The following is a 10,797-nucleotide window of genomic DNA, read 5'->3' as shown; positions in this document are numbered from 1 at the left end:
TAACAGACACAAAGATAGATTAGACAGTATTTTATGTTGGATTTCCTTCTTCTACACAGCTCCCTCCTTCTCTTTCTTGAGTAGGTGTTTGAAAATTCTGTTCCTGAATTAAAATTTAGGGTTTGTTTCCCTGTAAGCACTTTGGAAGCATATCACGCCCAAAACCCCTGAACTGGTGAGAAGAAAAAATGTTGCCTTGTTTTGATAACATTTTTTTTTCTGAGGGATTATACAAACCTTTCATTATCATTGATTTTATTGTGCTCCCAGTGATTTGTTCTGTCATCTTAATTCCTGTTGCCAGTTACTAAGAGACAGAGCAGCTCTTGAGGATCAACATAGCATACTTCCACAAATTATTAGTCTTATTTTCTTCTTTATTGCATTCTCATTCTCCTAACACTTGCTGTGAAAAGGGTTATTATTGTTGTGACAATAAGATGAGATAAGGAAACATATTCAAAGTTGTAGCAAGGATTTAAGGAGAGACTGTCATAGACAAAGGGAATGACAAGGGAAATGAACGTAGTCACACAGAGTGTTGGATGGACGGGAAGATGAACATAAGAAATGGGAAGACTACACATATAATTAACAAGAATAACTTGTATAAATAATGTGTGACTGAAATGTAAGACAGGTCTCTACCTGCAGGCACTGACAAGCTCTTAGACGTAGGACAGCAATAATGGTAAATAACTTGCTACTCTGGGAGAATGATTATCACCGTGTGATGTCTGATGCCTGGCATGTTGAAAATACTCTGTTATGTTTTTAGATGTATTTAAAAAATAAGAACTGAATAAAATGTGAATAAATGTACAGAAGAAGATAGGAGGCAGATGGCAGTGTTAAAAGACCAACCTTAAATGTGTGCAGGAAAAGAAGGATTTGATGCTAGACAAGGAAGGTAGTTCCAGCATAGAAGGAATTTTTTGGTTAGGTGAAGTGAGAGGTGACCAAGAGCATCATTAGAACGTAGTAATTAAATATTTGGGGAGCAGTGACTCTTACTCTCATCTTTGTCATCTGTGCAAGTCCAGAGTATCTCCACTGATAGAGAGGAGGAAACAGATAAACTAAACATTGCACAAAGACAAAGAAACCTGATTTAAAATGTTTAGACTGGACTGCTTCTATGAATAATGCAGTGTAAAAAAAAAAAAGAAACAATCACTCTCTTGTGCTCTGAGCAAACATTTTGGTTTCATGGACAGTTAAAAAGATTTTGAAGTTATATTTAAATATAAAGTACTGCAAATTAAAAAACCCCTAACATTTTCCAGCATTAATTTAGCTTAATGTTGGGAATTTACACATTAAATTGAGGTACATAGACTACAGCGGTAGAGACTATCTTCAGTGCTGCTGAAGTCATTCACAGCTATCTTGGCAATTGGCTTAATTTCTTTAAGATGACAGAGTGTCCTTTTTATAACTGTTATCATACATCATTATGCAAATTCACAATGCCATATAGAAGGATAAATGACAAAGTGCACTTTCATTTAAGCCAATTCAAATACTAGTTATTGGCAAATTCATTTTGTTCATCCCTGATCTCACCTCTCTGGCATTAAAGAAAAGATGAGACTACTTGTCTAAACAGTTAATACATAATTTAAAATCAGAATAGCAAGAACGTTGTTGAAAAATCCACATACGAATTAGAAATCAAAGTTGTGTACAAATACAAATTAACTTCGTAGACACACATGTTTTGTGAACAAATACCAGTATTTGTTTATACTGACTGTGGTGGTTTTCAGCTTGACTTATAGGAGCAGACAAATAATTTGAATTGGCAGCAACATATTCTGCCCTCTCCTTGAGTGGATTTAGTAAAACCTCAGTATTCAGCAATGATTGTCTGGAGAGCTTGGAGGCATTGCTTAAGAGTCCAAGAATTGACATCAAGATTTAGCACACTACTTGGAGGGGCCAGAATACCTCAATGGAAAAGAAATCAATGCCTTAAGTAAAGTTATTTTAGATCCAATACTTAACAGGTGGAGTTAGGAAAAGTTTAGATGTCTCATTAAGTAAGCACAGGTCAATGGCAGGTTGATAAGGAATAATCAAGTCTTCTGGATCCTTATACTTCAAAGGAAAATGTATTAACTTGGGGTCAAATTTAAGGTTTGTTACTGTAAAAAGCAATAAAAGAATGTTGTTAATATTTCAGTAACGAACTTTGTATCCCTTACTGCATAGAACTTGGTACCAGATCCATATTTCCAAAGTAGTAAGATTAAAGCAGCTTCTTTATCAGCTAGTGTGTAAACCAATGAGATCCTCTTTTATATTTTCATTGTTCTGTCATCCACAGTCAAATTCAACAGAGATTTGGAGATCTCAAAGATGCAATTCCTTTAATTTCCATGAAAAATGATAGGTACATAGAAGTGAGGGCCCACAGTCTGGAAGAGCTTGCAAGATGAGCTTCCATGTGATGCACTGGTTCTCCAGACATTAAATGCAGCAATATATTGAGGAATGCTGCACTTTACAGACGAAAAGAGTATGTATGAGAATTCAGAGCTTGAATTCAGTCATTGAAGGCTAAAGGTAATGTTTTTCTGGTCCTGTGTTCCAAAGGGCCTAATTGAGATACAGGAACAACCAGCTGAGGGAGAGAGGAAGACTAACACGAAAATCATAATTGTTGTCCTACAAAAGCAGTTTGAGTTTGCCAAAATAACCCCCAAATCACTGAGGTCACAGAGATGCACAGAGACGAGATCCCAGGCCTCCAGCATGGTGCATGGCATCACTAAGGATCCAAAGTGCTTTCTGTTCTGAAGACATTGCACAGTAATATCTGGGACTTTAGAACTGAGTTCTTAAAAATGAACTTGTAGGAGCTCAAACACTGTAGCAAAGGTAAGACTTTGAAAGGAAGGAATAAGAACTGTGGTGGATTGTATGTTTTATGAACATTTGCAAGTGTTCTCAAATGACAAAAGCAATGCTTTAAGAATGACTACCATTTGTGTGTGTTAATTAAAGATACTTAAGTCACTTTTGAGATCATAAAAATAAAAATAAAGAGTAATATAATTTTGCATTTTTTATTCTTAGCCTATTTTACCATTTCCTTTTGTTTAATGGTGGCTGCCTGTGTACTTAAAACAGAGGTTATTCATGTCAAGCAATGGCAAACCTCAGGTAGACTCCTTCCTTCTATTCTGAAACTCAGCTAACAAAAAATCTTCCTTTAAGTCCTTAGGTGGGTATCTTTATGTCAAAATCCAAGCCTGGCCATGTAGCGGAGCCAGAAAGATTTATTCCCCAATAAGCTACAAAATTGAGACTGACACTGTGCTTTAAATGTTTATCTCAGAACTGTTGGTGGGGCTAATAGATCATAGTATGATTTTTATGCTTTCTTTTGATGGTTTATGAATTTGTTCTGGAGCAAAGCCACCCATACTGTAAGTCAAATTATCATTTCAACACAGAGCTCCACATAGCTTTGCAGGACCAAGTTCGAATAAGATTCTTGTATAATTTGGATATAATTGTCCAGCTGGAACATACACTGCTTTTGATGTTTGATTTTGTAGATTGAAGCTAAAGCAAATTCTATGTATAAAAAAGCTGGTGTATAATAAATAACATAATATTTGTGTAAACTAGTTTTTACTAGATACATTTTCATATCTTCAACTTCAGATATTATTATTTGCCCCAGCTTAAAACTAATTATCAAACCTTGCACAAGTGGTAGCAGGAGTAGTTTAAAATCAAAAAGACATTCTATCTGTATCTGTATAGCAGTGACTGAATAACAACATGGAAAATATAAAATCAGAAAGACATTACATCTTTGCAAGTTATATGTTACTAACATCTCTGTGTGACTAATTTGATGTGACTCAGACTCCTCAGAAAAAGATTTGTCATTCTGTCAATTGCATTCGGCTGCATGAGGTGACAGAGCTGGTGAGCTGTCTGTTAATGCTTGGAAAGAACATGTCGTGATGGTGTGATTGAATTCTTGAAATACTGACTAAACAGTTTTTCATATCTTTGTAGATGGTTAAATGGAGTGATAAATGTCTCTAATTTCAAAACTGCAGTTTCAGGAAGATTAAAACCATAGCAATACTCCATCAGTTATCATATTATAAAATAAGTTGTGTGCAGGATGACTTTGTGACCTGAAGACTGCAAAATTGAAAAGTAGAATAATTTTAAATACTACCTCCTTTAAATAAGAAGGCACGCAAAAGACAAGCAATTAGATGACAGCTACTTTGGTTGAGACTAATTTCAGATTTTTAACCAATTTTCTGCTGAAATTGTTCAAGATGGAAAGGGTATTCAAAGCCAAAGCCTCGTCGCTTTATGCATCTCCTCAATTCAATTTAAAAGTAATATAATGACACTACTGTTTTCTAGAGTGATTGCTAATTACAAATTATTTCTATAATGTTTAGCTGGAATAACTATAATGTTTAGCTGGAGTTTAACTTCTGTGGTTGTATGAAAAAACAGGTTTGCAGTATGGAGAGGAATAGGCTGGAGAGATCTAACCTAAGATGCAGTGGTTTCATTATCCATGTGTTAATTACTTAGTTAGAACTATAGTACTTGTACAATACCAATAGATATTATTCTAGTGAAACATGTCATAAAACTGAAAATAAGGGTATTATCACACAAAGACTAGGAAGTGACTGAGCTCTCACAACTAACATACCTGATGTCTTTATAAAAAAAAAAAAAAGCCCATACGAAAAATCACTTATTAGCAGTGAAAACAGATGAATTATTAAGAAAAAAATAGGGATTTTTTGCAATAAAAAAGAGGAACATTATTCCTCTTGCTCCACTTCCATGCATTGCTAAGGATTTTGCCATGGGTATTGATGCTTATGGTAGGATGGGGTCTTGGGTGTGATATTGTACTGCTTTGCTGTAATATAAGACCTAGAAAAGTGTCTGTCACGTTAAATGCCTGATTTTCATGGCTTTTGATGGTTAATCTGTCTTTTTTGCTATCACTCCTTTCTCTAGCAATGTTATATATATATATATATATATATATATATATTCCCTAATTTTACAGGTTTTTATATCTAGGAGTTGAACTGTTATTCAAGACTTCTGCTTGCTCTTGCTTACTAATTGCAGTAGCCATAAAAAGCTCTTACTAACTGAAAATTACCTATCATTATAGTCAGTTGTTTGAAATTACTGAAGCTTTTCTCAATTTATGAGACCTGCAAGGATATAAGCTCAAATAAAGAAGTTATAACCAGTCCAATAAGGTTCATCGTAACTTGCTCATCAGGTGGCTTATTTCACCACCTGTTACATTTATTCCTCTTATATAAATCTACATATATAATTATTGTGTCTTCATGCTGTAGTATGTATCATTTTATAGCAGCTCATTTTTTTTGGAAACCAAATAGCATCAGGTACACATTTGCACTGTTCTAAGAGAATAAGGGCTATAGATATGGATTTATGATTTACAACTTTAGTCCTTTCAAACTCTGGCAGCAATGGCATTATGGTTTAATTAAAAGTCACCTATCAAAACAAAAACTGGCATGTTAAAAAAAGACAAAAACTTGTCCTGACAACACGAGTTGCATGGCAAAATGATGAATTGCTGCTCTGTGAGGAGCAATGTTATAGCCTAGAGTTTGCTGTCCGCAGTTTAATTAGACAGGCAGAGATCCATCAGTGAACCGGGACTCGGGTTCTGCTGAAGGTAACTTATCTCAGGTCACTGGTAGCTGTTAGCGTTTGGGAGGAAGGCATTTATTTGTTTCCACTTCCCCAGGCAAAGGATCAATTCAGAAAATTTGATAGGTTTTATTATAAAGCACAGGAGAGAAATAGATGAAAAGGATTGGGAGAAATTTTCCTTTACTGCCCAAATGATTATATGAAAAAGATGAAAGCTTCCTTGCTCTAAGACTTTGTGTGAGGGGGAATAATGTGCTTGAATTTATGAGAAACATGAAAACTGGTAAGTCAAGAAATACATCACACAGAGACATTGAGACTGGACTGATCAGTTGTTATATGATTAGTTTTAATAGCAAGGGGATAGTACGTCATAAGCTGGGGTTAGCACAGGCTGCTAATGCATATTTCAAGTGATTTCTAGTTTAAATGTACTTGAATATAAAACAGACTTTGGGCTTCTAGCAGCTTTAGGGTACTTCAAAGTTCTTCCCAGAGCAATGGCCAAAGGAGACAACAGTCTAGATCTTAACAACAATTCATCAAAAGGCTTTTGGTTTTCATGTCATTGCAATATGTAGTACAGGCAGAAGAAGGAAAAATACCACCTAAAGTTGTGAAACCTGAATTAAGATACTCTTTGCAGGCCATATTTTAAAGTAAGAATTATGAATGAATGTGTTGCGTGTTTGCTGAGATCTGAGGGCATTCTGATATGGTAGTGATGTAATCCTTGTACTCAGCATGAGTTTGTAAATGCTCGGCTTCTTTTCATGGGAATTGTGTGGCTAATGCCTTCTTGGAATAGCAGAGACTAAAAATCAGCATCAGACTGACTCAATGCATTTATGTTCTTTTACAACAGACTTAAATGTAGTCCTGAGATTCAATGAGTTTGAGAATTATTAGACTTCTCTCTTCCACTTACCTCTGCTTAGAAGCTGCAGAATTATATTCTCTTTTGGGACATTCTCTGCCATTTTGTATCTATCCTGGGTGTTTCTATGGCCTTTTTCACACCTTTTTTGTCAGATATTTCTGATATTATAACAGTTTACAGTCTTTCCAGTTTATGTTTGCTTTTTGATAGTGATCCGTGTGGAAAGTTCCTCTACACTTGACAACTCAGTTGTTAGGACAGCCAACACTTCAGTAGAACAAGTTCTTTTCTAAGGAAAGCTTTTTACTTGTGTTGAATCTTTACAAATACAGAGCTGCTTTTCCCTGCCAACCCCTCTTCTCCCTGCCTTGGTTTGGTGTTGTTCATCTTAAGTCTTTCAGTGCCTTATTTTTGAGTGACAAAGGCACTAAAATGGCAGGTGAGAAGTGAAAGACAGACAGTGGAAGACAGCCTGGCTCAGCTGCAGTACTGCTGACTGCTTGATGGAGTTTTCTGCCGTGATTTGATTTGATGGCAATCCCTGTTAAATAGTTAAAAGATTTTCTCATTTGCTTGGAGTAGAACTGACCAGAATCTTTCTGATGGATTATGTCTTAGTTAGAAAATGCTGATTCATTTAAAGTGAACTCTTTTGTGGAAACTTGACAATCTGAAGAGAAATTTCATTAAAAAAATAGACTGCTCCACTTTGACTTTTTAGAAAGGAACAGTTGAATATTTAATTTTAAAAAATGCAATTTTAAAACTTTATATACAATTCCATTGTTTGCAAATATAAAAACTCAAACTGGGATGAAATATTTCGTTTACAAAAATGAATTTTTTTGAATAATCAAAACATTTGGAGACATTTATTTCATACAAAAAAGTCTGCTTTTTAGCATTTTTCTTTAAAAATTTTTTTTGGTAGAACTGTATTACAATTTAAGTCTCACAATTACTATTAGAACAGGAAATAAGTTCATCATTCTTTTACTGAGCCTTGTGAAAACTTAACTATAGGTCCAGTGGCATTCAAAAAAGTCAGTCAGATTCATGAATAGCACACTTTTTAAAATGCAGGATGTAAGGGTCCTTTGGATTGCTGGTGATAATACATTAACCGCAGAGTAACTATATAGAACACTAACAATATAATTGCAATCAGAAACGTAATATCCCAGGTTAATACTCAGTGTAGCTGAGGGCACAAGACATCAAATGGTTTGCCTTCTGGGGAGGGCGAGGAGGACAAGTTTGTCAATCTGTCCCTGCAACTCCACATTGAAATCTCATCTTCAGGTTAGGTGCAAAATTGGGGTACGTTTTTATACCTCATTAACCCTTATTGTGTAAAGTGCTGTGGGTGGTACTGGGGTCAAATCTTCCGTTCTTTGTGGGCACAGGGTACAGATCATTTCTTGGTAGGAGGTGTAATTGGTTTGTACAAAACATTTCTGGGTATCAGGTAGGAGAACTAGACTGTGTGGCCTATGCCTCGCCCCACATTCCTGCCCCTTATACCATGGCAACACAAACCACAGGATCTCCATCCAGTTTCCGTGCTTGCACCTGCAGGCCCCACAGCCTATTGGGCTTCTTCCAACAGTGTCCAACAGTCTAGCTCAAAGGATGTCTTCACGGCTCATTTTGTATTTTCCCCCTTTGATGATGATCTGCAAAAGGGTTTCTAACTGTTTTTATAATCTCCAGCTTCTGAGTTCAAACAAGTCCCCAGTAGTTTCAAACCAGAAGTTTCTTTGAGGTTTATTTTCATTTCTGTGAGGCAGAGGCTCTCCTCACAGGAGTTCTCATGTTGAGAAGCTCTAATATATCTCACCCCACATCCCATTGTTCTGGGGAGATGCTTTTAAGGGTGACGATATCTAATAGACTTAGTGTGGCTGCACGTTAGAAGTATTTTCTCCACAAATAGGAAGATTAGGGGCATATCTAGTGAAAACAGAAGGGAATGTTCAGCTTACTGAGCACACACCATGGTCTCAACTAAGACACTATAGCAGAAGTCATTGCAAAGTCAGCATTTGCCGGTTGTTGCTGAGTCCCAGACTCCAGCAGTAGGTGACCTTATGGTGAACAGCAAATATAAACTGAAGCTCTGTCTTTCCATGGTATAAAGCTCTGGAAGGACAACAAGAGTTATTCTTTGTTTCTTGCATGAGAAAAAAGGTTACAGTGGAAGGTACAGATACTTCTCTCATCCCTCCCTTGTGCTAGCATATTGCTCCAAGGACATTAGAGAGATGGGCTCCATGAGCCATGATAGCAAATGCCAGGCATGCTGGGGAGGAATTGGATGCATCATTTGCTTACTTCTGGCACCTATTTGGATGCCTGGAGAGGAGCTGTGCCATTCCCAGTTTTCTCAGGGGAACTGTAGGTCTGTTCCTCTCTGAGCAGTACAATGTAGCCCTGACTTTAACATTATGAAAACTCTTTATAAAAAAAAAAAAAGATAAATAACTAAGATACTCTCATAGTTAGAAATTAAGCTACTGTCAAATACACCCATTTCTCTTAATCTAAGAATTCTTAACGGTAATTCTGGTTTTGGTTATACATGTGTTTGTCATCTTTTAACTTTGAGCAAATACAACTGAAGACAGGAAATATCCTTATTTAACACAATTTTTCAAGAAGGATTGATAGACTTCTCAATATTTTCATATATCTATGAGGTAAACATTTTTTTTGACTGATACCATTTCAAGAGAATGGCGCATCTCTAGCCTTTTCCCCAACAATGTCTCTACGTACTCTTTATAATACACTGTTCTACTTCTCAGGGTATTCTTTTATTAAGGACACTAATAACAAGAATAGAACAAACACATTTAGCTTAAGATTTCTTTTCAAATATGATAGTTTCTTTTCTTTTCCCTCCCTTTAGTGTGTCCTACCTTTTGCTGATATTTTTTAAAAAATGTACTATATTATGATATTGCTGTTTGATCATCTCAAAAATAATGGTTTGATGGACTTTACATTGGTCAGGTACTAAGAGGAAATGCTGTAAATCTGTTTTTAAAATTGGAATGATTCTTAAAATGGCATTATACTGTATCTTCTAACACCTAAGTAGAGAGGCAAATGAATTAGCTGAAAACATCACTAGGCTTATGCAGTCATATTGAAATAATGCTAAAGGCTGGAAACGTTCAATAGAATGTTCAATACTTTTTGCAAGTTTAGACTACGATAATATGGTCTATGTTTGTGTTTGTAAACATTTCAAAGAGCTGGTTCCAATTCTGAGCTTCTGGGTTCTCCATGGTATTTTAAATCCTGTTAAGGATTATGTGAATGTTTTGTTTCTTGTATTTTTCTTAATATATTTCTGGAATGTTTATAGAAAGTGATTTTGCTCTTGTTTAAGATTGCTTGGATTCATGAGGCTAGATCATGCAACCTGCTCGTGTAAGACACTGCATTTGCTTTGAATTTGCATATCATGAATTAAAGAGTGCAGTTTTTCTGTGTGTTTGAACCAAAGAAAATAATTTCCCTATTTCAAAGGATAAAATTGACTGCACAGATAATATCTTCTAAAGTTGCAGTTATGATCTTATCCTTTTATCACTTTCAAACATATTTGTACCATTCTCTTTTGTTGTATGGTTATAAACCCTGCAATTAAGCTAAAGTAGGAAAGTAATAGGAGCAATTGGATCCACAGTGGGCCAAATTTATAATTAATAGTGTTTTGCAAGGAAGTGGTGCTGCAAAGTCCATAGAAAAGCAACATAGCTATTGCTGCCTAATTCAAGATGTGGAGTTATATGATAGAATTTTTAATTGCTTTATTTAATGAACTACTAATAAAAAAAAGACCCTGTAAGCATATAGATGAAATATGGTTATTTAAATATGTTGGTTTACATATGTTTTGCTATGCTTAAATATGAATTAACAACATTCTATGTCATATTATAGGTTATGTCCTTTGAAGCATAGTAAAAAAACCTAATTTTTTGAACTGGATGCAGAATTTAAGTACAAGTCAAATACTCTGGATAAGGGTAAATACCTGGTGATTAGAAATACTTAGAAATGCTGATGGCAAAGTAACTTTTATTGTGAAGGAGTTATAAAGTATGTGAAATAAAATTGATTAACAGTAAAAATATAAATATTTATTTTAAATATCAGGAGATATTTTTTTAAGACAATTAACAAAGTATTTAAATTTC

Source organism: Corapipo altera, unplaced genomic scaffold (genome assembly GCF_003945725.1).
Source record: "Corapipo altera isolate COAL_440 unplaced genomic scaffold, ASM394572v1 212, whole genome shotgun sequence".
Taxonomy (NCBI): Eukaryota; Metazoa; Chordata; class Aves; order Passeriformes; family Pipridae; genus Corapipo; species Corapipo altera.
This window is presented reverse-complemented; position numbering follows the sequence as displayed.